General features: G+C 39.9%; 1 pseudogene; it reads right to left on the bottom strand.

The window, feature by feature from the left end:
- Positions 1 to 487: 487 nt before the first annotated feature.
- Positions 488 to 596, bottom strand: LOC138845518 (U2 spliceosomal RNA; annotated as a pseudogene).
- Positions 597 to 22,885: the final 22,289 nt, after the last annotated feature.

The following is a 22,885-nucleotide window of genomic DNA, read 5'->3' as shown; positions in this document are numbered from 1 at the left end:
TATGATTTATCTTCATCTATGTTCTGTGCAGATCTGACAACTGCATACTCTGCTATGGTTGAGTGGAGTATACTAGTAATGTCAACTACACCCTAGTGACTACCGCTGGGACTGAAATCTTCTATATCCTTGCTGATTTCTGACTAGTTGCTAATTAATTCTTGAGAGAGGGGCATTAAAATCTATAACTACAACTCTGTGTTTGTCTATTTCTTCTTTGAGTTATATCGCTTTTGGCTTCACATAGTTTGTAGCCCTAATATTAGGTAAATGAACATTAAGGATCATTACATTTTCTTAATAGATTGATCTTTTATCCCTACTATAATATACTTCTTCATACCAGATAACTGTTTGCTATGAAGTCTACTTTATGTGATATTAATATAGCCACTGTTTTCTTGTGATTGTTTACTTCCATGGTGTGGAAGTTTATATATATATATATATATAATTAATTTGGGGGTTTGGTCACTTCAGCCTATCTGTATTGTGATATTTGAAGTGAATTTTTGTTAGACAACATATGGTCAGGTAATGCTTTCTGATAAGAACAGATACTACACTTGATCTTAGTCAAAAGGCCGAGAAGCGATAGGTAATGCTTTCTATGATCTATACTAAGTCTGCCTTATAATCAGTGGATTTAGAACACCTATACTAGATGCAGTTATTGATAATTCATTATAATTAATGAATGCATATTGATACATAATTGCGTTATCCAATGTTTAATGAAGCTCATACTTTATTCAAATTTTTTTGCTTTCCCCTATGTCCTTGTTCTCGTTCAGGAATCAAATGACAAGTAGCCGTTGTATCTCCTTAAGGCTCCTCTTAACTATGACACTTTCTCAGGCTTCCACAGCTTTTGATGTCTGACAGTTAGAAGAGTACTACCCAGGTATTTTGTAGAATGCCCCTGAGACTGGGGTTAAGCATTTGGGGAAGAAAGACACAGAAGCACTTGTCATGCTCATCCCATGTGCCATCTCAACAGCCATGCACTACCATCAAGATGACTCATGTCTGTGAAGGTTCACCCTGACCACGTGGTGAGAGAATATCTGACAGGTTTCTCAACTGTGAAGCTGCCCTCCTGGTCCTGTCCTATACTCTACTTTCTGGGACATATATATACACACACACACACACACACACACACATATATATATACACACACATACATACATATATACATATACATACACATATACATATACATATATATACACATACATACACATATACATATGTATATATATGGGTGGGAGAGGGGTGGGCATTAGCTGGGAACACCAGACCTGGCTGTGTTAGCTCAGCGCCCTCCGGCAGCTCTCAGATGGAATTCTCACCTTGGGCAGCAGAAGGGCGTTGCTTCTTCATGTTCACCATCTCCCTCCTGGACAGCCCTTGTTTCTGTTCATGCTGTTTCCACCTCGACCTCTTCCAGTCATGGGATCTTTGAGATCCTGAAAATGTAGCAGATACTCATTTTGAGAGAGACAAATAGCATGCACACAGAGCATTTCGTGTAGAACTTCCAGAGGTTTGCAGTCCCCCCCAGCCCTGGACTGGGAGGTAGGAGCCCATCACATGACCCTCTGCTCTGTGGCACAGCACCAGCTCTGAGCTACTCTACTTTTGAAGTGTTTACCGTTTAAGTCCGGACAGACTGGGGTTGGGGGAGGTCCTGACTTTCCACTTACTTTATGAGTATCCTTTATAAAAAGTAGTTGACCTTAGCTTCCTCATTTTTTTTTTATTTTGAAAGTCAGGGTTATAGAGAAAGAGGAAGAGACAGAAACAGAGATATGCCATCGACTGGTTCACTCCCCAGATGGCCACAACATCCAGGCCAAAGCCAGGAGCCAGGAGCTCCATCCAGGTTTCCCACATGGATGGCAGGGGCCCAAACACCTGGGCCATCCTCAGCTGCCCCTCTTGGACCACCAGCAGGGAGCTGGATCAGAAGTAGAGCAGCCAGGACTTGAATCAGCACCCATATGGGATGCCAGAGTCGCAGGTGGTATCCCCACCTGCTATACCACAACACTGGTCCCCAGTTTCCTCATTTCTAAGAGGGAAAATAATAGTGCTTACTCAGAGTTTCCTTGAGATTATGTAAAAACATAGAATAGCACCTATCACAGAGCAAATACTGTATAGTACATTAGCTTTTTGCTTAGAATAAGATGAATCATCACAAAGAAGATGTGATATTTTCTCCCATTTGTGCAAGTTAATATATAAAGTTATGTGGATGTCATATAATTTGCTTCTAGTTATAAACACTGCTTCACAGAATTCTACCATGTAAATCATAATACCCCTTCTTTCCTCATGTTATGATCAATGTCAAGGATCCCTCATTTTGTGTTATTAATATCCCAATTTTCAAGAAAAAAATAAAATGTATCATATGTATATAATATGTACATATGCAGTGCATGTGGCAAAGTGTTAAAATCATTAAGTCTTAAAATTAGAAAAACAAAAAATAAATAAAAACGAACCCATCAGACTCAGCTCTACCATCTTCTGCAGCTCCCCAGGGTTTGGGACAGCAGCTCCATTTTCACACATGCTGTATATCTGGATGCTCCACTGTGTCGCTTCTTGCGCTGCCCTGTGACTGCTGGCTCACCTGCGCGAGGACATCCCCACCTTGTACCTGCTCCGACTGCCTCTGCACTCTTCTTCAAGAAGTCACCCAGACTATGCAGCACTCCCCAAAAGGCCTGGTCGCAAGGAGCTACCCCCTCTCTGAAATGCTCTTCCTTTTCCCCTAAACAACCGGGCAAAGGTAAACTTCCTCAATCTGAACATCTAATATCATGTTCTCCTACTCACTCCCCCTGACCTAATCACATTCTCTTCTCACCGGTAGGAAACTAGTACAGACCCTGTGTCTGCATCCGGCTCCTTTAACAGCAGAGATGGAGGCATTCTTTCTGTTTCCTGAAAATAAGTTGAGGCTTGGAATCTTGCCTCAGCTCAGGGAAAGTTTGACTAAAATAACAGTGCATTTCTGAGTCAATGATCAGCCATAGTTTGCCTCTGAGCGAGAACCTGGTCAGAAGTCTGAAAGGGGCTCCATCCCACTCCACCAGCTCCTATTGGAGGTTTCTTTCTGCTCCCAAAAGTCATTCATTCATTCATTCATTCACTTTTTTTTTTCATTCAAGGTCATCGTCGCAGCACCAGAAGAGACAAGGTCAAATGTGAAGGTGTGGCCCTGCCCTCAGGAAGGATGTGGCAGGAGAGCAGTGTGAAGCCTCTGCCCAATGCCTGGCACGTTGCTTTGACCCCATAGTGCTTAGTGCTCTCCCATCCCTCTATTCCTGGGCAGGTTCTCTGGTGCTCAAGGACCCCCACAGAGAAAGCTAACAGTATCTGCAGAGGCCAAGACTCCCTCTTTGCAGATCAGCCTATTTGCCAAGTGGGCCGAATCTCCTGAGTTTTACTTCCCTCCAGTGCTGCCAGGAACCACAGCCTTCAACAGGAGTTTTCTGGATGTCCAGCCCCTATGCACACAAGAATCAGATGAGGAATGGGTTGGGGTGAATTTCAGCATCAGGGCTGAGGACAGCAGAGCCTTAGGCACAAAGCCTGAGGACTTAGTTCTCCAAGAGTCAAGTAGACAAGTATGGATGGATGGGGACGCTAGGGTCACTTCTGTAATTTTACCATAGAAAACGGAGAGCAACCATTCTACTCATTCATTTACTTACCTTCTTACTTAAGAAAACTACTTATCATGTCATTGTGTACTCAAGACAGAAACTATTAGTGGGGTTGACACTGTGGCATAACAGGTAAAGCCACTGCCTACAACGCCAGCATCCCATGTGGGCACCAGTTCACATCCTGGGTGTTCCACTTCTGATCCAGTTCTTTGTGAGTGGCCTGGGAAAAACAACAGAAGATGGCCCAAGTGTCCAGGCCCCTGACACCCATAAGGGAGACGTGGATGATACTCCTGGCTCATGGCCGTGGCCGGGCCCAGCTCCGGCCGTTGGAGGCATTTGGGGATCCAGAAAATGGAAGATTTCTCTCTGTCTCTCCCTCTCTCTGTAACTCTGCCCTTCAAATAAATAAATAAATACATCTTTATATATTTATATATATATATATTTGTATGTATAAAAGAAACTGTTACAGCTTAGTATCACGGCAGCTTACAAGACAGATATGGTTTGTCTGTCATGAGCATCATGGAGGAAGATAAACGAGAAAGAATTGATTAAATACAACAAATAAATAAATTACTTACTAATTGATAATTTAAGTAGTAAATTAAATGGAACAAACCAAATAACACATGCCAATAATACTAACTGCATCAGAGAAAAAATGAGATGGTATGAGAGTGACTAACAAAAAGGTAACTTTAATTTCTTTACCTAAATTGAAAAATATAAGTATAAATTTGTTTTGTAATTAGTGACAAAAGTCACAAACCTGAAAAATGCTGTTAACCATGAAATGTTAATATACAGCATTCTTTGTCCATTTTACAAGTTTTCACTTTAAATTTTACTATGTGGATGTTTTCATTTAAAGATAAATATATTTACTCTGGTTTAACTGGTCTTTACTCTGGTGTATACAATCTATACACATAACAAAACATCATATTGTACCCCATAAACATGTACAATTCTTGTGTCTGCTAATATTTTCAAAATGGAAAAATATTAAAAATAAATTTTACTGTGATAGTAAAATTGTAATCCCCAAAATTAGCAAAACCACAATCATTGTAGGAAATGAGATTCTCTCCTAACTTTTTATAGAGAAAAAAGAAAATTAAGAATATGAATTTGGGGGCTGGCACTGTGGTGCAGCAGGATTAAAGCCCTGGCCTGAAGTATTGGCATCCCATATGGGCGCCGGTTCTAGTCCCGGCTGCTCCTCTTCCAATCCTTCTCTCTGCTATGGCCTGAGATAACAGCAGAAGATGGCCCAAGTCCCTGGGCCTCTGCACCCATGTGGGAGACCTGGAGGAAGCTCCTGGCTCCTGGCTTCAGATCGGCGCAGTTCCGGCCATTGTGGCCATCTGGGGAGTGAACCAGCAGATGGAAGACCTCTTTCTCTGTCTCTACCTCTGTAACTCTCTCTTTCAAATAAATAAAAACAAATCTTTAAAAAAGATTTTAAAAAAGAATATGAATTTGATTCAATTGCAAAATTTAATTAAAAGTGTATATTAACATAAAATATAGATTTTTCACATATTAAATACAGAGATCAATAGATGGATAATTTTCTTCTGAGAGATCTACAGAACATCTTACAATAAACTATATGGGGAAAATCTCAATAAATTCCAAATACTTGTCATTTCTTTACTATTAAGCTAGAATAAAAAACAAAGGAAAAACACTACAATCTCTCAAATGAAGAAAGAAAGCCACAGAAATATTTAAAAATCCACCAAAATCATTCTTTCTCAAAATTTAAATCAAGCTATAATATAGAATTCTGACAAAGCTGTGCACAGAGGAAAATCCATAACCCAAAGTGCATTTATTACTGAATACAAAAGAACAGTAATAAAATTAACCAAGTGTTTTTAGCAAGAAGCTAATAAAAACAATCTTAAGGAAAGGCAGATAGTCCATAAAATATAAATTTAAGTCAATTAATTAGAACACAGAAAATAGCAGCATTGATTTTATGGCTTAAGTCTCCATGCAGACTCCTAGGTCTCATTCTGTTTCTTTCCCACATTTCCCAGTGCTTTTTCACCATTTAGTGCACCTGTTTTTCCTTCTGATTGTCAGAGCTCATATTTTCCTGACAATACTAGGAGTCATCCCAGGCCCAGTGTGTTCCACCTCTGATGGGCAGCTCTGCTCACTCTAGGACATCCTCACATCCCACTGCTGTTTCTGGGACACTGCTACAAGTGGCAGACAGCAGTGCTCTAGATACGGGGGTGCAGCGTACCCCACTGCTGCCCTGCCTCGGCCAGGACTGTGGTGACTATCCTTACAAATTTACTGCGGACTCTGAAAAGCAAGACTTCTGCCCCTTAGGGCAAACCTAAATGTGAAAAAGGAAAAAAAAAAAAAAAAAAAAAAAACTAAATATCAAGTACCGTGGCATCCTCAGCTGCCTTCCCTTATACATTAGCAGGAAACTATTGGAAGTGGAGCAGCTGGGTTTTGAACCGGCACTCCAACAAGGAGGTCAACAGTCACGAGTGGCAGTTTTACCGGCTCCTATGATGTAGATTCTTGTGCATGCCTCTTGTTGCACATAGACACACAATACTATTGAAAATGAAGCTGCTTTCGTTCTTGATTAATGAAAACATTCTTGGCAAATGCTTTCGCTATGGTCCGTCTTGCACCGGTCCAAAAATTTCACCTCTAGCAGCGCAATATGGATGCCCCAGGCCGTCCCTCTTAATCATGGCCTCAGTTCCGAAAACCAACAAAATAGAACCGCGGTCCTATTCCATTATTCCTAGCTGCAGTATCCAGGCGGCTCAGGCCTGCTTTGAACACTCTAATTTTTTCAAAGTAAACGCTTCATTGCGGGTGGTTGGGACATTATGGGGGGGAAGCCATTGTAATCCATAAGCTGTACTTTGGAAATTTATATTCATTAAATAAAAGTTAAAACAAAAACAAAAACAACAACAAAAAAAAGCAAAAGTAATTCAAATCAATTGGTAAGTTACAAAAAAAAAAAAAGAAAAAGAAAATGAAGCTGCTAAACTATAAGATATGAATACCTTAAAATAAAGCAGTAAATAACAAATATATCTCCAAAGTACCCTGCCTGAAAAATATGGACATGCCTACCAGAAGTGTAGGCCAGCTGCCATGGCTCCAATCCTTACCAGCACTCAGCACGGTCATTCTTTTCAGTTCTGCACAGATTGGTGGTTTTGTATAACCGTGGTTTTAATTTGTATTTCTCTGATGAAAAAGTAAGAATGAATACCTTTGTCCTATGATTAATACCCAGTTTATTACCCTGTTTTGTAATTTTTAAAGTTTTATTATTTTCTTTTTAGTTGAGATGCAGAAAGATAGAGACTAGTGAGGAGATTTTTTTCTCCCATTTGCTAATTCACTCTGCAAATGCCACAATAACCAGGGCTGGCTAAGGTCAAAGCCAGGAGCCAAGAACTCAATCTAGTTACTGCTAGAGCAGGTTGATCTAAAGCAAACCCCTCCCTCCTGTCTCTCTTCTCCTGCACACCCCTACTTGTCCTTCCTGTTTCTGTCATGAGCTCAATCAGCAGAATCTCTTGCCAGCTGTGACTCCCAGTGTTGGCCTTCCTAGCCTCCAGAACCAGGAGCCAAGATAAACCTCTTTTCTTTATGAATCATCCAGTCTCAGGCACTCTGTTCTAGCAACAGAAAATGCACTGTGACCAGGGGTTATGCCCAAGACTCATTTAAACATAATGACATAGTAATCTCTATAAACCAGGATAATTATCAGCATAGTTTGGAGACTGTTAATAAGGGAAAGTTTCATCAAAATTTATTACTCCATCAGGGCCACCCTTGGCCTGAAGGCGGACAGCCAAGTAATGCCTTTTATAATGGCATTTTTAAACTAGAGCCCCACATTAAATGTGATTTACAATAAAATCGCTGACATCAGAAACTGGACTTTATGTTTCCATGTAGCTTAAACCTTAAAAATATGTTAATGGGCTGCAAATATACCCTTTTATTTAGCCTTCAGTTGCAATGATGCATCCCAAATCATTAACAGATAGGTTTTTACCACTTTCCAGAAAAGCCTTCCTAGATGTCAAAAAAATGAAAATGAGTCTTTCCCTGGGCCTTAAGAAAGCAATTCAAATTGTTCATATTTCCAATTACAGAAAAGAAAATTATAAACTCATGTTCCTTTATGCAATCTGTTTCTTAGAATTGGAAGTTTTTTCAATGTGGTGGAACAAAATACTGCTGTTATTATGGGATACATCTTATTTCTCTCTCTCTACCATCCTGTCCTATCTGCCTCCCTCCCTTCTCTTCCTGTTCTTACATACTGCATACACACACACACACACACACACACAATTATACAAAATAAATGCGGGATATGTTAATTCTCAGTATTCAACTAATTGTATTGACATCAGTTTAACAATAATTGAAAGAACATGAGATTTAGTATATTGGGAAATAAGGGGTATATTTTCATAAGGATGTTGATAGTCTTACAAAAATACTTCCTTTATAAACTTTCAATACCTGTAATTGATTTCTGGGGGCATTATGATGATGTAGGAAGAAACACTGTGCTATAAGGGAAGGAATGGGAGAGAGTAAGAAAGTTGGAAGATTAAAAAAAAGTGTAGACACAGAAACAACTTTAGTTAGGACCATCATATCACACTGTTTCCCTAATTCTTAATTTTCTTGTCTTATTTGCATATTAGGTTGAGATCTCTTTGGGAATAAGGATCAAGAGATTGGATCCTAATCCTTAACTCCTTGTCTGGGCATTTATTTAATGTTTTAATTTTTCCTGTGCAAAGGTGAGACTGTAGGACTTTATGCAATTTATAAGGCTAATTGTAGGAGATGTTTATATTCATTCGAGTAACTTCTACTGAGTTATTACTATGTGTAAGACAAACCTTTTAAAAGGTGACTTTTCTAAAGGTATTCAGAAATATGATGGTATTTATTAAAAGGCTCAAAAACAAATTTCTGAGTTTAGAATTTGTACATCTGCTTAAAGCACCTTTCTAAGCTTAAAGTCTGAGTGTCTACTTAAAGGAAAAAATAATCTTGGGTATTGTTAAAATCCTCTGAGCACAGCCATTTAAATTCTAAGACATTCAGAAGTGTTGTTTCACTGCATTAAGCATCAGTCATGAAAATCTATGAGACAATATTCATGAAAAGATTTACTACTTATGACATTTTTTTGCCATATCTTATCCTAAATCAACAAATCTATATTGGAAAAGCTCCAAATTAACATAATAAAGTAATAATATAAGTCTTTAAATATATTTTCTAAGAAATATCTTATAATCTCTAGAGCTAATGTTGGAACTCAAAGATTTAGTACTCTTTGAGAGCACTGTTGTTGTGAAAGGTATTAAAATAATATTTTCATAAACAAAACCAACATTGAAAACTATGTAAATTCCAAACAGATTTGCTGATGTGATATTGTGAGAGGATAAGAACCGCCTCTCTGAACTTCAACCCCATCACTGACAGAATGCTCCCAAATCCCTAGGAATTCTCTCAAAAGTATGAGCACACTTTGTTCTAATGAGCTGACCCATGATGAACTTCTGAATAGGTTCCAATTAACAGAAAGAACAGTCCATGATGACAAGTTTGGAAGGAGGAAGGGAGAGATGAGGAGCTGGAGATGGAATAATGACCCAGCATGCCCTTGCGATAAAGGCTTCATAAAGAACTCCTAATGATCATGATGCCTGTGTGTCCCATATTGGAGTGCCTGAGTTTGGTACCAGCTCTGGTTCCTGATTCTATTTTCCTGCTAATGTGCACTGTGGGAGGCAGCAGTGGTGACTCAGGTCGTTGGGTTCTTGCCATCCACATGAGTGTCATGAACTGAATTCCCAGCTCCCAGCCTCAGCCAGGCCTCATCTGGTTATGTAGGCATATGGGGATCAACAGATGGGAGCTCTCTGTCTCTCTCTGTCTGCATTTGAAATAAATCAATTTTTAAAAGAAATCCCTAAAAGATTGAGTTGGGAGAACTTCTGAGTTGGTGGAGGCATCCACATTTTGAAATGCAAGTGCACCCCAATCCCTGTACTGAGGACTTTCTAGACTGAAGTTAACTCTTCATCAGACTGTCTGTATCCTTTGTAATATCCTTTAATAAACCAGCAAATATTGTGTCTCTCTGAGTTCTGTAAGCCATCCTAGCAAATGATCAAACTCGAAGAGGAGGTCATGGGAACCTCAGATTTATAGCCATGTTGGAAAGAAGTTGTGGGTAATCCAGGGACCTACTACTTATGATGGTCATCTGAAGTCAGGAGCAGTCCTGTGCGTTTGAGCCTTCAACCTATGGGGTCTGAACTAAGTTCTGGTAGTCTCAGAACTGAACTGAATGGAGGACACCCAGCTGGTATGGGAGAATTGGTTGGTGTGGGAGAAAACACCATACATCTGGCCACAGAACTATTGAAAGTGAATACAGAGAGAAACATACAGCTTTCCCCGTACAACTTAGAACCTATCTTGTACAAAACACTGTGAGATAAAATCCATAGGGTATGTTGGCATTTTTCCCAAATAAAAGACCCTCTAAACTATTAAAAATAATAGAATGCAATTATCTATAAAACTTTAGTGAATATACAGGAACCACCAAACACACATAAGAGAGTTTCTGTGATAAATATTTCATTTTATAAGCATTTCCTCCATATTACTTGTACCTCAACTCTCTTATCTTTAAAAGATAAATATGGCAACAGGCATGGACAGGGAGACTATGGGATTCAAACTGATCAAAGATGAGAAAACAGTTTCTATCCCCCAAAATACCGACGTACTCACAAGGCATGCAGCAGAGATTTGCTGAATACCAACTGAAAAGCTTTTCTGAAAGGTCCGTAACTTTTAAAAGATTAAATGCCAGACTCAAAAATCTTGAGCCTTCATAATTTTTGCTGTCTGTTGTGTTTACTCTTAATTTACACTATTATACGGAAGCCATCGCTTAGTTCCCCCACTTTGCCTGTATCATTTTGCATATATCACCACCTTATTTTTTCTCTGAAGATTATCATTACCTCATTAAGCGGAAAACAAGATTGGTATGAACTTTGGAGCTTGTGATAGACTTCATCCTCTTTCATTTCATTATCATTCGAGAGCAGCACCCCTCTTTCCCCCAGGTTCTTACCATTCCATGTTTCTTGCTGCCTTTGGTGTGCTCTCTCTGCGTTTCCTTGATTTTTAACAGCACAAGTGGCATTTAGTGACCTACCCTGGTGTTGACATTCAGTTGCTGCTTCCATTAAAGACAGACTAATTAGAGTGGGCCGTGTGTTGGCCCAGAATTAATGAAAGCGGGGGTAAGAATCAAAGCAGCACACTGATTGTCTGCAGTTCTGATGCACAAGCTCAGCCCCATATTTGGAAAGTCTAGGTTATGATCACTGACCTAGTTATGCAGTACTTTTGTAACTGAAGTCACTAACCAGATCCATTCTAATTAGTGCTGTGGGTGTGCATGCACGTGTGTGTGTGTGTTAGTCTGTTTGATTTCTCCTTTGAAAAGAACTCTGTGTGAGTGATATGAGAAGACATCATTAGTGGAAAGCACCAACAATATTAAGATCAAGGGAACATCAGATTGATACCATCAGACTTGTTTTACTTAATTCATCCAAGTTTTTAAAACACCAAAGACTCTAACTTACAAGTCTGCTTTGGAATAGAATGATTGACAAGGATCCTTTCTGCCATCTCTCATAAATAATCACCATCTACCCTATCCCTACCCTGACTTTATCATTTGCATCAATTCATAGATGACTTTCTGTGATGTTGAAATATTTTATAATTGATGTGCTAGAGAAGATTTTACTAAGAAAGGAAGGCAGGTAGGTAGAAATATAAAAATATGAAAAAATTCACCAAAAGAAGGTAAAATTATCAGAAAAGATGACCCTTTGAGGATGAATAAAAGCAGGAAAATTCTGGAAGGCAGTAGACACTTGGAAGGAGAAAATTTCCCATCACAGTATCTCTGATTTTATAGCTTTTACCCTGAAGGCTGTCCCTAGTTGTTGCCACAAAGGATAAGTAAAACCCCAGTAGTCTTTCCACAGGACAGAAATGACAGAAATACAGGCAGGAGTGGGGAGGGAGGAGACAGAGTGACAGAAAAAGAGAATTGTAGGGAAATGAATTGAAGGGATGGGAGAGACAACCATGGTTGCTGACTCACAGTGCAAGCATCCAGTTAAAGTAAAAGAATTAAAATGAGATTTGAGCTGCTGCTGCAGAGATGTTGCACTTTGAGTCTATACAAATTAATTGCATGCTAAAATGAAAACACACCCCAACAACATTTTGGGCAATAATCAGAATCTGGTCTTCCACAACATAACATTCCAAATGTCTAGGATATGAACCATAACAGCAAGAAGCCATCAAATATGAAACTCAGACAAAGAGAAAGAAAAATTCAAGGGCTGGCGCTGTAGTGCAGCGAGTTAACGCCCTGGCCTGAAGTGCTGGCATCCCATATGGGTGCCGGTTCAAGACTCGGCTGCTCCATTTCTGATGCAGCTCTCTGCTATGGCCTGGGATAGTAGTAGAAGATGGCCCAAGTCCTTGGGCCCCTGCACCCGTGTGGGAGTCTGGAAGAGACTCCTGGCTCCTGGCTTCAGATCAGTGCAGCTCCAGCCGTTGTGGCCAATTGGAGAGTGAACCAACAGATGGAAGACCTCTCTCTCTCTCTCTCTCTCTCTCTCTGTGTGTGTGTGTATGTGTGTGTGTAACTCTGACTTTCAAATAAATAAATAAATCTTAAAAAGAAAAAAGAAAAATTCAACAGAGTTCAAGTGTGAGATGACTGGATGGAAGCCGTAGAATGGGATTTGGGGCTATGCTGAGTGACGTGAAGGAAAACATATGTGGAATCAAAAAAAAAAAAAAAAAAAAAACCAAACACAAATTATCTTCAAAGAGCAAGATATAGTTTCTAAAACTGAAAAATATAATTTCTGAAATAATTATTTGGATGTATTTATCAACAACATGGAAATAACAGAACGCAGAGACAGGTCGTTAAACATGATCCAGTCTGAAGAACAGAGAACAAAAATGGTTGAACAAAAAGGACAGATGCAGGCACTTTGGGACAGCACCACTGCCAAGCCTGCTGAGCTAAACTCTAGTTGGTGGAGGTTAGAATTTCAGTGGCATCAAGGTTCCTAGGCATTTTAAAAGGAAAGCCCTTGGCCGGCGCCGCGGCTCACTAGGCTAATCCTCCGCCTTGCAGAGCCAGCACACCGGGTTCTAGTCCCGTTCGGGGCGCCGGATTCTGTCCTGGTTGCCCCTATTCCAGGCCAGTTCTCTGCTGTGGCCAGGGAGTGCAGTGGAGGATGGCCCAAGTCCTTGGGCCCTGCACCCCATGGGAGACCAGGATAAGTACCTGGCTCCTGCCATCGGATCTGCGTGGTGTGTCGGCCGCTCCTGGCTCCTGCCATCGGATCTTCGTGGTGCGTCGGCCGCTCCTGGCTCCTGCCATCGGATCTGCGTGGTGCGTCGGCCGCAGCGCGCCAGCCGCAGCAGCCATTGGAGGGTGAACCAACGGCAAAAGGAAGACTTTTCTCTCTGTCTCTCTCTCTCACTGTCCACTCTGCCTGTCAAAAATAAAATAAAATAAAATAAAAATAAAGGAAAGCCCTTACAAGAAAACACAAACTCAGGTAAAAAATCTATCTTCAGCTGAATCAGTTATCAAAAAAAAAAAAAAAAAGCTTAGTAATTGGTGTATAATTTAAACTAGGTTCTATTTGTGAATGGAAAGAAGCACTATTAATAATTAATTGGGACAACAGGCATAAACAGGCAGCACTGAGTATGTTCTTGCATATGTTCATTAACTCTCAAGAGACAATCTTAGGAGAAGAAACTATACCACCAGCCCCTTTGTCAACATTTTGCGTTGATGTGCTTCTTTCAGAAAAGGGAAGCAGGCATTGGTGCTTACCAAGCCATTAGGAAAACTGCGTCCCATATCACACTACCTGAGTTGGGTTCCCAGCTTCCTGCTAATGCTGACAATGGTGATAGCTTAAGTGATTGGGTTCCTGCCACCCGCATGGGACACCTAGATTGAGTTCCCAGCTTTCAGCTATAGCCTCAGTTCAGAGCCAACAGTTGCAGGCATCTGGGGAGTGAATATACGTAAAGGAGCTTACTCTCCCTCCCTCTCTGCCTCTCAAATATTCTTTTAATTGAATTAAAGAAAGGAGATGTAATGGCAGATTAAGAAAATGGCCTTTCTGATCCAACCTATTTCATATATTTTCATCATGAAATGAGAAAAGAATAATAGAGAATCCATGGAGATGATAATTTTATTTGAAATGAGCCTTCAGGCTTAGGAATCATATCCTAATGTTAGCTCTGATTTTTTTAATTTTATTTAAGGTACATAAATTTCATATATTTCCTATATACAGATTCAGGAATGTAGTGATACTTTGCACCCTACCTCCCCTCCTGCCTACACTCTCATGTGCAATTAACTAGAAATAGAGCAGAAATCAGCCAAATTTTGAGAGATTATATTGCCAATCATAAGTGTGGCCTACAAGAGCCTGTGAGTTTTCTTTCTACTTCTAGTACAATGTTGAGTCTCTGATCCCACACGCAGTTGTGATTTCATGGCATTTACGGTTTTGTTTAATTCATTTGACAGTTTTGTATTCAGGGTTTTGATCAAACATAACTATAATTTAAAACAAACTCTAATTAGTTAGAATGGAATTTTCTATTACAGCAAGACATAAGACTTAAGGACAATTTTAATCTGGTTGGTCACAGATATTAGCCACTTTATTCTTTAAAGTACTATTTCCTTTCTCAATTGTTTGCACTTTTGAGGGTAATGAGGACAATGCTATAATTAATTTATACTAAAGTTTACTGATTTGTTTTACTGCTGGACCTATGAGATTTTTTTCTCATATAATTCATGCAAACATTTCCAACATAGAGTTAAATCATTTAACATTTTCTCTGCCAATACACAGTATCAATACTTCCAGAAAATAAGCAGATAATCCCTATACCACATTCATCATGCAATATTAATGAAATCTTTTAGTAATATTAAAAAAGTACTCAAGAGATTCATCACATTGCAACAGTTGTTCCACCTGGTTGCCCTGCACTGCGAGCTTGACAAATAAGGCACAAGACATGTGGGTAGCTAGTCCTGAGACATTTACAGAAAATTGGAAGCAAATGAATGAGTTCCATTCTGAATGATCATCCTTCCTTCATTTGCCTGAGATAGAGAATTTGTAAATAAGAATAGGAAAAGGGACTACCATTATATCAACTAGTATTCATCAAATAATACTCAGATATAAAATTCTCATTTTGGATATTGATTTTAAACATGCACCATATCAGGAAGGCACAGAACAGAAGTCTCTCCTCTTTTCTAACAACAACAAAAAAGTTGCAAAAGAGAAAATAAAACTTTAGGGAAAAAAACTGCCTGAGTTGCTGAATCAGTCAATTCACTTAAAAATTATTCATTTACCTATTTTAAAGTATCATGAGAAAGAGGGAGAGGGGGAGAGGGAGGGAGAGGGAGAGAGAATCTTCCATCTACTGGTTCACTCCCCAAATGGCTACAACAACCATGGCTGGGCCAGGCCTAAGCCAGGAGCCAGGAGCCAGGAGCCAGGAGCTTCATCTGGGTCTCTCATGTGGTTGCAGGAGCCCAAGTTCTTGGGCCATCTTCCACTGCTTTTCAAGGTGCATTAGCAGGGAGCTGGTTCAGAAATGGAGCAGCTGGGACTTGAACCGGCTCCCATAAGGGATAAAATAATTTAATTGTTCATCAAATGTTACAGATTTTCAGTGCACCCCAGCACTGGCCCAAACCAATATACTTTCTTTCCATAAGTTAATACTAATTTCTCTTTGCTCTTGGTCCAAATTCCTCCTACAATTGTCATTATATAGGAATGGATACTTCAGTACAAAAATACAGTATTACTAATCTTAGAAAAAATAAAATATTTTAATCTCTCCATAGGAGACACATCAGAGACTATAAACAAAGGATACCAAAAATTTGGATGGAATTTCACACAATGAATTGACAATAGAAATGGAAGGTTGGGGCTGGCCCTGTGGCACAGTGGGTAAAGCTACTGCCTGCAGTGCTGGCAACCCATATGGGCACTGGTTCGAGTCCCAGCTGCTCCATTTCTGATTCAGCTCTCTGTCATGGCCTGAGAAAGCAGAAGATGGCCCAAGTCCTTGGGCCCCTGCACCCACATGGGAATACCTGGAGGAAGCTCTTGGCTCCTGATTTTGGATCAGGGCAGCTCCAGCCGTTGTAGCCATCTGGGGAGTGAACCAACAATTGGAAGACCTCTCTCTCTCTCTGCCTCTGCCTCTCTGTAACTCTGCCTTTCAAATAAATAAAATAAATCTTTGAAAAATAGGAAATATTTACTCTATTTTATATATATATAATATATATATATATATATATTCACATGTATACCTTACCAGCAGATGGAAGACCCCTCTCTATCTGTCTCTGCTTCTGCCTCTCTGTAACTCCGCCTTTCAAATAAATAAATAAATATTTAAAAAAAGAAATGGAAGGTAAAACAAACCAATAGAAGCTTTTGAGTTTTTGTTTTCCATGAAATTCTTACATAATCCTTTATTGTATATTTTAGACTTACTTATTTGTTTGAAAGGCAGAGAGAGAGAAAGGAAGACAGAGATCTTTAATCCACTGGTTCACATCCCATGGCCACAAAGAAGGCTGAGCCAATCTAAAGCCAGGAGTCTGGAACTCTATTTGGATCCCCCACATGAGTAGCAGTGGCCCAAATACTTGGACCATCTTCCATTACTTTCCTAGGCACATCAACAGGGACCTGGATCAGAAGCGGTGCAGGTGGGACTTGAACGAGTGCTCCAGAAAGGGATGCTGGCATAGCAAGCCGAAGCTTACTCCAGTGTACCACAATGCCAGTTCCATAATTCTATATTTTAATGAGCACTATAGTCACTGGTATTTTTTAATGTGGGTAGATTTTGCACTGAGCTAAATTTTAAGCCATAAATATAAATATTTATAAATGTTGTAAACAGGGTGAATTGGGATATCACAAACCAACCATTATGATGTCATAAACAATTATGATACCATTCACCATTGTGATGTCATATACCAACCATTGTGACAAATGAAACTTATAAAAGGTAATTGAGAATGTCCAAAAAGATAGTCAAATTAGTATCAAGAAAAGTATCTTGGACTTTTAAAGATCTCAAGTTTTTGTGAGTACATTTTCACAACATCAGGGTTCCCTTGAACCCAATCATAAAATAATTTAATTGTTCATCAAATGTTACAAATTTTCAGTTTTGCGAGAGGAGAAAGTTCTAGAGATACAGTATATAGCATGGTGAAAGTCAGCCACACTGTATTGTAGACTGGAAATTTTCTTAAGATTAAAACTTAAGTGTTCTCATCATAAAAATAAAATGATAATTATTTGAGGTGATGGATATATTAACTAGCTTGCATGTAATCTCTTCTCAATGTACAGTAATGAGCCACATAACGATGTTTCGCTCAATAACAACAGTGGTCCCATGAAATTAAATTGCCTGGTGATATCATAGCTGTCTTCATTTGTGTAAGTAACTCTATGATGTTCATACAAGAATGGAGTCATTAACAAGGTATTTCTCCGGCAGCATCCTCATCATTAAGTGATGCATGACTATGTACATGTATCAAGACATCAATCTGCACCCCTTAGAAGAGGGCAATAATATCTCAACAAAGCAGGAGAAAAGAAAAAAATTTATTTTATTTTTTATTTTATTTTTTTATTTTTTTAACTTTTATTTAATGAATATAAATTTCCAAAGTATGGCTTATGGATTACAATGGCTTCCCCCCCATAACATCCCTCCCACCCGCAACCCTCCCCTTTCCCACTCCCTCTCCCCTTCCATTCACATGAGGATTCATTTTCGATTCTCTTTATATACAGAAGATCAGTTTAGCATACATTAAGTAAAGATTTCAACAGTTTGCTCCCACACAGAAACATAAAGTGAAAAATAATAGATGATTTTTTAAATGATGATGAAATCAGATCAGACCTATTGTCATGTTTAATCCCAGTGAGAGTCAAGTTGGGAATTGATAATTTCTTCTTTTTTTTTTTTTTTTTTTTACAGAAGATCAGTTTAGTATACATTAAGTAAAGATTTCTACAGTTTGCTCCCCCATAGAAACACAAAGTGAAATATACTGTTTGAGTACTCGTTATAGCATTAAGCCTCAATGTACAGCACATTAAGGACAGAGATCCTACATGAGGAGTAAGTGCACAGTGACTCCTGTTGTTGACTTTACAAATTGACACTCCTGTCTATGGCATCAGTAATCTCCCCATGCTCCAGTCATGAGTTTCCAAGGCTATAGAAGCCCTTGAATTCTCCGACTCTTATCTTGTTTAGACAAGGTCATAGTCAAAATGGAGGTTCTCTCCTCCCTTCAGAGAAAGGTACCTCCTTCAGGAGAAAAGAAAAATTTAATACATGCTATTAACATATACTGGGCTTCTATTTCATAAGTAAAACATCTGTGGATAGATATTGTGGTCTTTATAAGGAATTTTTCACTATTCTCACTATTTTAGGCCCTGCCCAGCGTCTCCTCCCCAAGGCTGAGCTCCAGACTTGATTATCCGCTGCCTCCTCTGCATTTTTATTTGAATGCCTAATAAAGCATCACAAATTCAACTTGCCAAGATATACAGCTTGATTACCTTCACCATAACCTCAACACTGCTCCATTCCCAGTGCCCCTCATCTTTCAGGGTTCAACTAATCCTTGTATCAGACTTTCAAATCAAACCCTGCCTACACTGCTCCTATATTAAGCCAAGTCAAGATCACTGCCCAGCTAAACTAGTGCTTTTGTCTCATAACTGTTCTTGTTGCTTTTGTTCTGACATAATCAGGTAAAAAAAAAAAAATGCCCTCGACCATGGCCCACAAACCACCACATAACATGGCCCCAGTCTAAGACTTCCATTAGAGCTGTTTCCTGGATAAAATTTTTGTGGCCACTTTGCAGATGGACCCCAACCAAAAATTTCATTTGAAAAGTATAATGGAGTTTGGAAAGATTTATTGTTGATATAATAAAGCCTTCTAGGGAGAGCAAGGTAGGCCTCCCAATCTGGTCCAAAAATGACTTGAGAAAAAGCAAAGGAAACTGGTGGGGTTTTTATGGTGGCGAGGTGAGGGCCATGCAGTGGGTTCCCTGAACTTCCCAGTGAACATTCTCGCACATGTGAATACATTTTATAGGTTTTTGCAGACATATGGAATGGTGGAAGGAGGCAGTAGGGTAGAAGATATTTCTCAGGGCATATTTTAACAGTGGGCCATGGACCATGAAATCCAAGTGAATAAACAGAAAAACAAAATCAGGAACTTCAACATAGTATAAGAAAGTGAGAGTCCTTGCTTGGAAGTCTCAATCAGGCTGAAGTGGAGGTTATTTGAGCAAAAGAGGTGAAAAAATAAAAACAAAGCCTCTAAAAACACACTATTGAAAACATTGTCTGAAAAAGAAGGACAAAAGAAGGCCAAGGTTCAAGCAGATTTAACCCATAAAGTTAGGCATTCCATCTTCTTGGATGATGTAGGCATTAACAATAACAGCAAGAGCTGAGATGGTGAGAAGTATTATAAACAAGCAAGCATTAAAGTCCTCAGTGAGGAAAACGCCGGCACCCTGAGTTGTCCCGGTTGGGGCACCGGTTCTGTCCTGGTTGCTCCTCTTCCAGTCCAGCTCTCTGCTGTGGCCCGGGAAGGCAGTGGAGGATGGCCCAAGTGCTTGGGCTCTGCACCTGCATGGGAGACCAGGAGGAAGCACCTGGCTCCTGGCTTCGGATCGGTGCAGCGTGCTGGCCGTAGCAGCCACTTGGGGGGTGAACCAACGGAAAAAGAAAGACCTTTCTCTCTGTCTCTCTGTCTCTCTCTCTCACTGTCTAACTCTACCTGTCAAAAAAAAAAAAAAAAAGTAAAAAGATGAACAGACCTGAAAATGATTACACAGGTAGCAAAGGCTAAAGGGGGGAATATCACCACCTGACTCCAAGTGTCTTTGACAGTCTGGCTTTCTCCGTATCCTGTCCTGATGTTTCATAACAGTTCATTATAGCCAGCTCACTTTGAGTGAGACAGAACAAAGCTGCCCGATTCTACATTTTTTTCTGTAAAAATACAGTTCCTATAAAAGGTTATATTCTTGTGCTGTAGCATAAAATATTATGTTTCCCTTTGACCTCATTTCATGGGACGTGTTAATACTCTTGAAGCCCCCTCTTTGTCCTTACCTGCATCTCCTACTCTCCCACCAGAGGACCAACTGGTCGTAATTCATCAATTCCATATGCAAAAAGTTTTATCATTTATGAAAGTATGTTTAAATGGTAGATTGTTTATTTTTGCTTATTTTAAACCTTTATATAGATGAAATCATCCTATGTATCTCATGTACTAAAGAATATCTTTTTATTCTTTACCAATTACATCTTTAAGACTCATCCATTTGGTACTTGTCACTTTGGTACATTCATTTGCACTGTTGTAAAATACACAAACAAATAAAAAAAACAAGTGTTGATGTTATGGGCAGCAGGTTCAGCTGTCACTGCAATGTCAGTATCCTGTATTGCAACATAGATTTGAATCCCAGTTGCTTTGCTTCCAAACATCCTGGGAAGGTAGCAGAAGATGGCCCAAGCACTTGGGCGCCTGCCCATGTGAGAGACCTGAAGTTCCTCTCTCTCTCTCTTTCCTTTTTCCCTCCCTCCCACTTTTTCTCTGCCTTTCAAAATAAGTAAACAAATAAATATTTTTTAAAAGTTAAGAAAACATAATGTTATGCTTTGTTTTTATTATTACAAAGAATGTTGACAAAGATACATAGGTAGGGAGAGGCAGACAGAGAGGAAGAGGGAGAAGTTTAGATATAGCTTGATGTAGAAGTAAGATATTTTTTCTATATTATGGGAACCCTGGATCATAGATTATCTACCACTAAAACTTCCACATTGACTTCTATGAACTTTTTAACTTTCATGAAAAATTTTCTTATAGAAAAGTAGTACCTTGCAAATCTGTTGTAATGAAAGATGTCTGTAACTGGCATATATCATAGTAGCTGGTGTTTAGAGGCCCATAATAAATATCCCACACCCAAAATACATTCTCTCTTATTTATATCTGAATTTCTTACATCTAACCAGATCCTAGCATAGTGGAGATACTCGGTGAAATCACTGAGTTGACCCTATACCAACAGATATTTAACCTTAGACTCTACTTGTCTTTTAAACTATGCAGATGGTAACCAGCTCATGTTGAACAACAGGCGTGACTCTTCCATGAAAAACTGCAGTTGTGGCCCGCTGAGCTCCAGAGGAGCAATAAAAAGGCTCACCATCATCCAAACATGATTCCCTTCAGTTGGCACCTCAAAGGCTAACTTTCAAACCTCTGAGGAAAGAAACTGTCCTAAAAGATCTGCAACAAGATCTGAAAATTTACACACAGCCTTGTCAATGCCTAAGCTCTCGGCTCAGGAGATCAGAATCCCAAATCCCAGGTATCCCCCTAGATACATAAATATGACTTTTCTGTTCATTAGGGAAGCAAAGGAAGAAGAAGGTGGCCGCTAAATTGACGCTGTTTAATGGGCTGCCATCTAAAAACTGTGATTGAAAAAGCGAACTCCCACGAGCCAGCATCAAATGAATGGAGAGCAGCAGCTGGTAAAAGATTACAAGCAATTTTCTTGAGATTTACAGTAAGCTAGTGAACTACAACATGACAGGGGCTGCAAGAGAAATTAAATGAGGCTGTACATCAAGGAAGATTTTGTTTTCAGCAGCTATGAACTTGAAGATGATTAACAAGACACCAAGTGTAGATTCCAGGGACTCAGGGCAGACGAAGTTATGAACAAGCAGAAAGTGGAACAGTTAAAACTGGGGAGTGGGAGAAAGATAAGCAGCAATGATTACTTAAGAAAGGGATTCAGTTACAAAATGCCAATGGGCATGGCTTGAGCCAGGGCTCTGTCTGATTCCCAAGGTTGCACCTACCTCTGTCAGTCCTTCTCTGCAGTCTACAGAATGAAGCTTAACTCAACATCAGAATGCAATTCCCCATGGCCTCTTCTGGCTCCTGGTGTGTGCATCACGTCCTGCCTTGCACACATGAACCACAGCAGCTCCCACGGGACCCCAGCAGTACCTGCTGTGTATTAGCAGCCGCATGCTGGCAACCTCTTGGTTGCCTAGTCCCTGATGCTTATTCAAGTCATATCTTTTTTTTTTTTTTTTTTTTTTTTTGACAGGCAGAGTGGATAGTGAGAGAGAGAGACAAAGGTCTTCCTTTGCCGTTGGTTCACCCCCAAAATGGCCGCCGCGGCCGGCACACCGTGCTGATCCGAAGGCAGGAGCCAGGTGCTTCTCCTGGTCTCCCATGGGGTGCAGGGCCCAAGTGCTTGGGCCATCTTCCACTGCACTCCCTGGCCACAGCAGAGAGCTGGCCTGGAAGAGGGGCAACAAGGACAGAATCCGGTGCCCCGACAGGGACTAGAACCCGGTGTGCCGGCGGAGGATTAGCCAAGTGAGCCGCGGCACCGGCTCAAGTCATATCTTAATGTTTGGTCTTTTCCTCAGGACACTTCATTCTCTTAAAATAAGATTTCATCATGCTCTGTGTGAACTGTTTTCAAACAGTAGATTTTGGAGGATGACAGCTTTCTCCAGTCACATGCACTTTCCCTCGTCTGACTCTTATAAAGGATTGTAGTTTCCTGTTTTAGTTTTTCCCTCCCACTGCAGTTTACCTAGAAATTTGAATACACAGTTCCAAGGTAGTTCTGGCCCAGGCCTGGATCAAAACCTCCTGTTTACCCACTAATGCAAGGTTAGTCTCCACATACTCTGCTTGTCTAGCTTCCTATGGGTTTTGCAGGCCACTAAATGTGTAACTCAGAAAGAGAAACACTTGCCAATCAATAGAGTAGTCAGGCCAAACAAACCGAGTATTTGGTAGAGAGGAAAAAGTGG

The sequence above is a fragment of the Oryctolagus cuniculus genome, chromosome 15 (genome assembly GCF_964237555.1).
Source record: "Oryctolagus cuniculus chromosome 15, mOryCun1.1, whole genome shotgun sequence".
NCBI lineage: Eukaryota > Metazoa > Chordata > Mammalia > Lagomorpha > Leporidae > Oryctolagus > Oryctolagus cuniculus.
The sequence above is the reverse complement of the archived record's forward strand: the minus strand, read 5'-3'. Positions and strand labels throughout refer to the sequence as shown.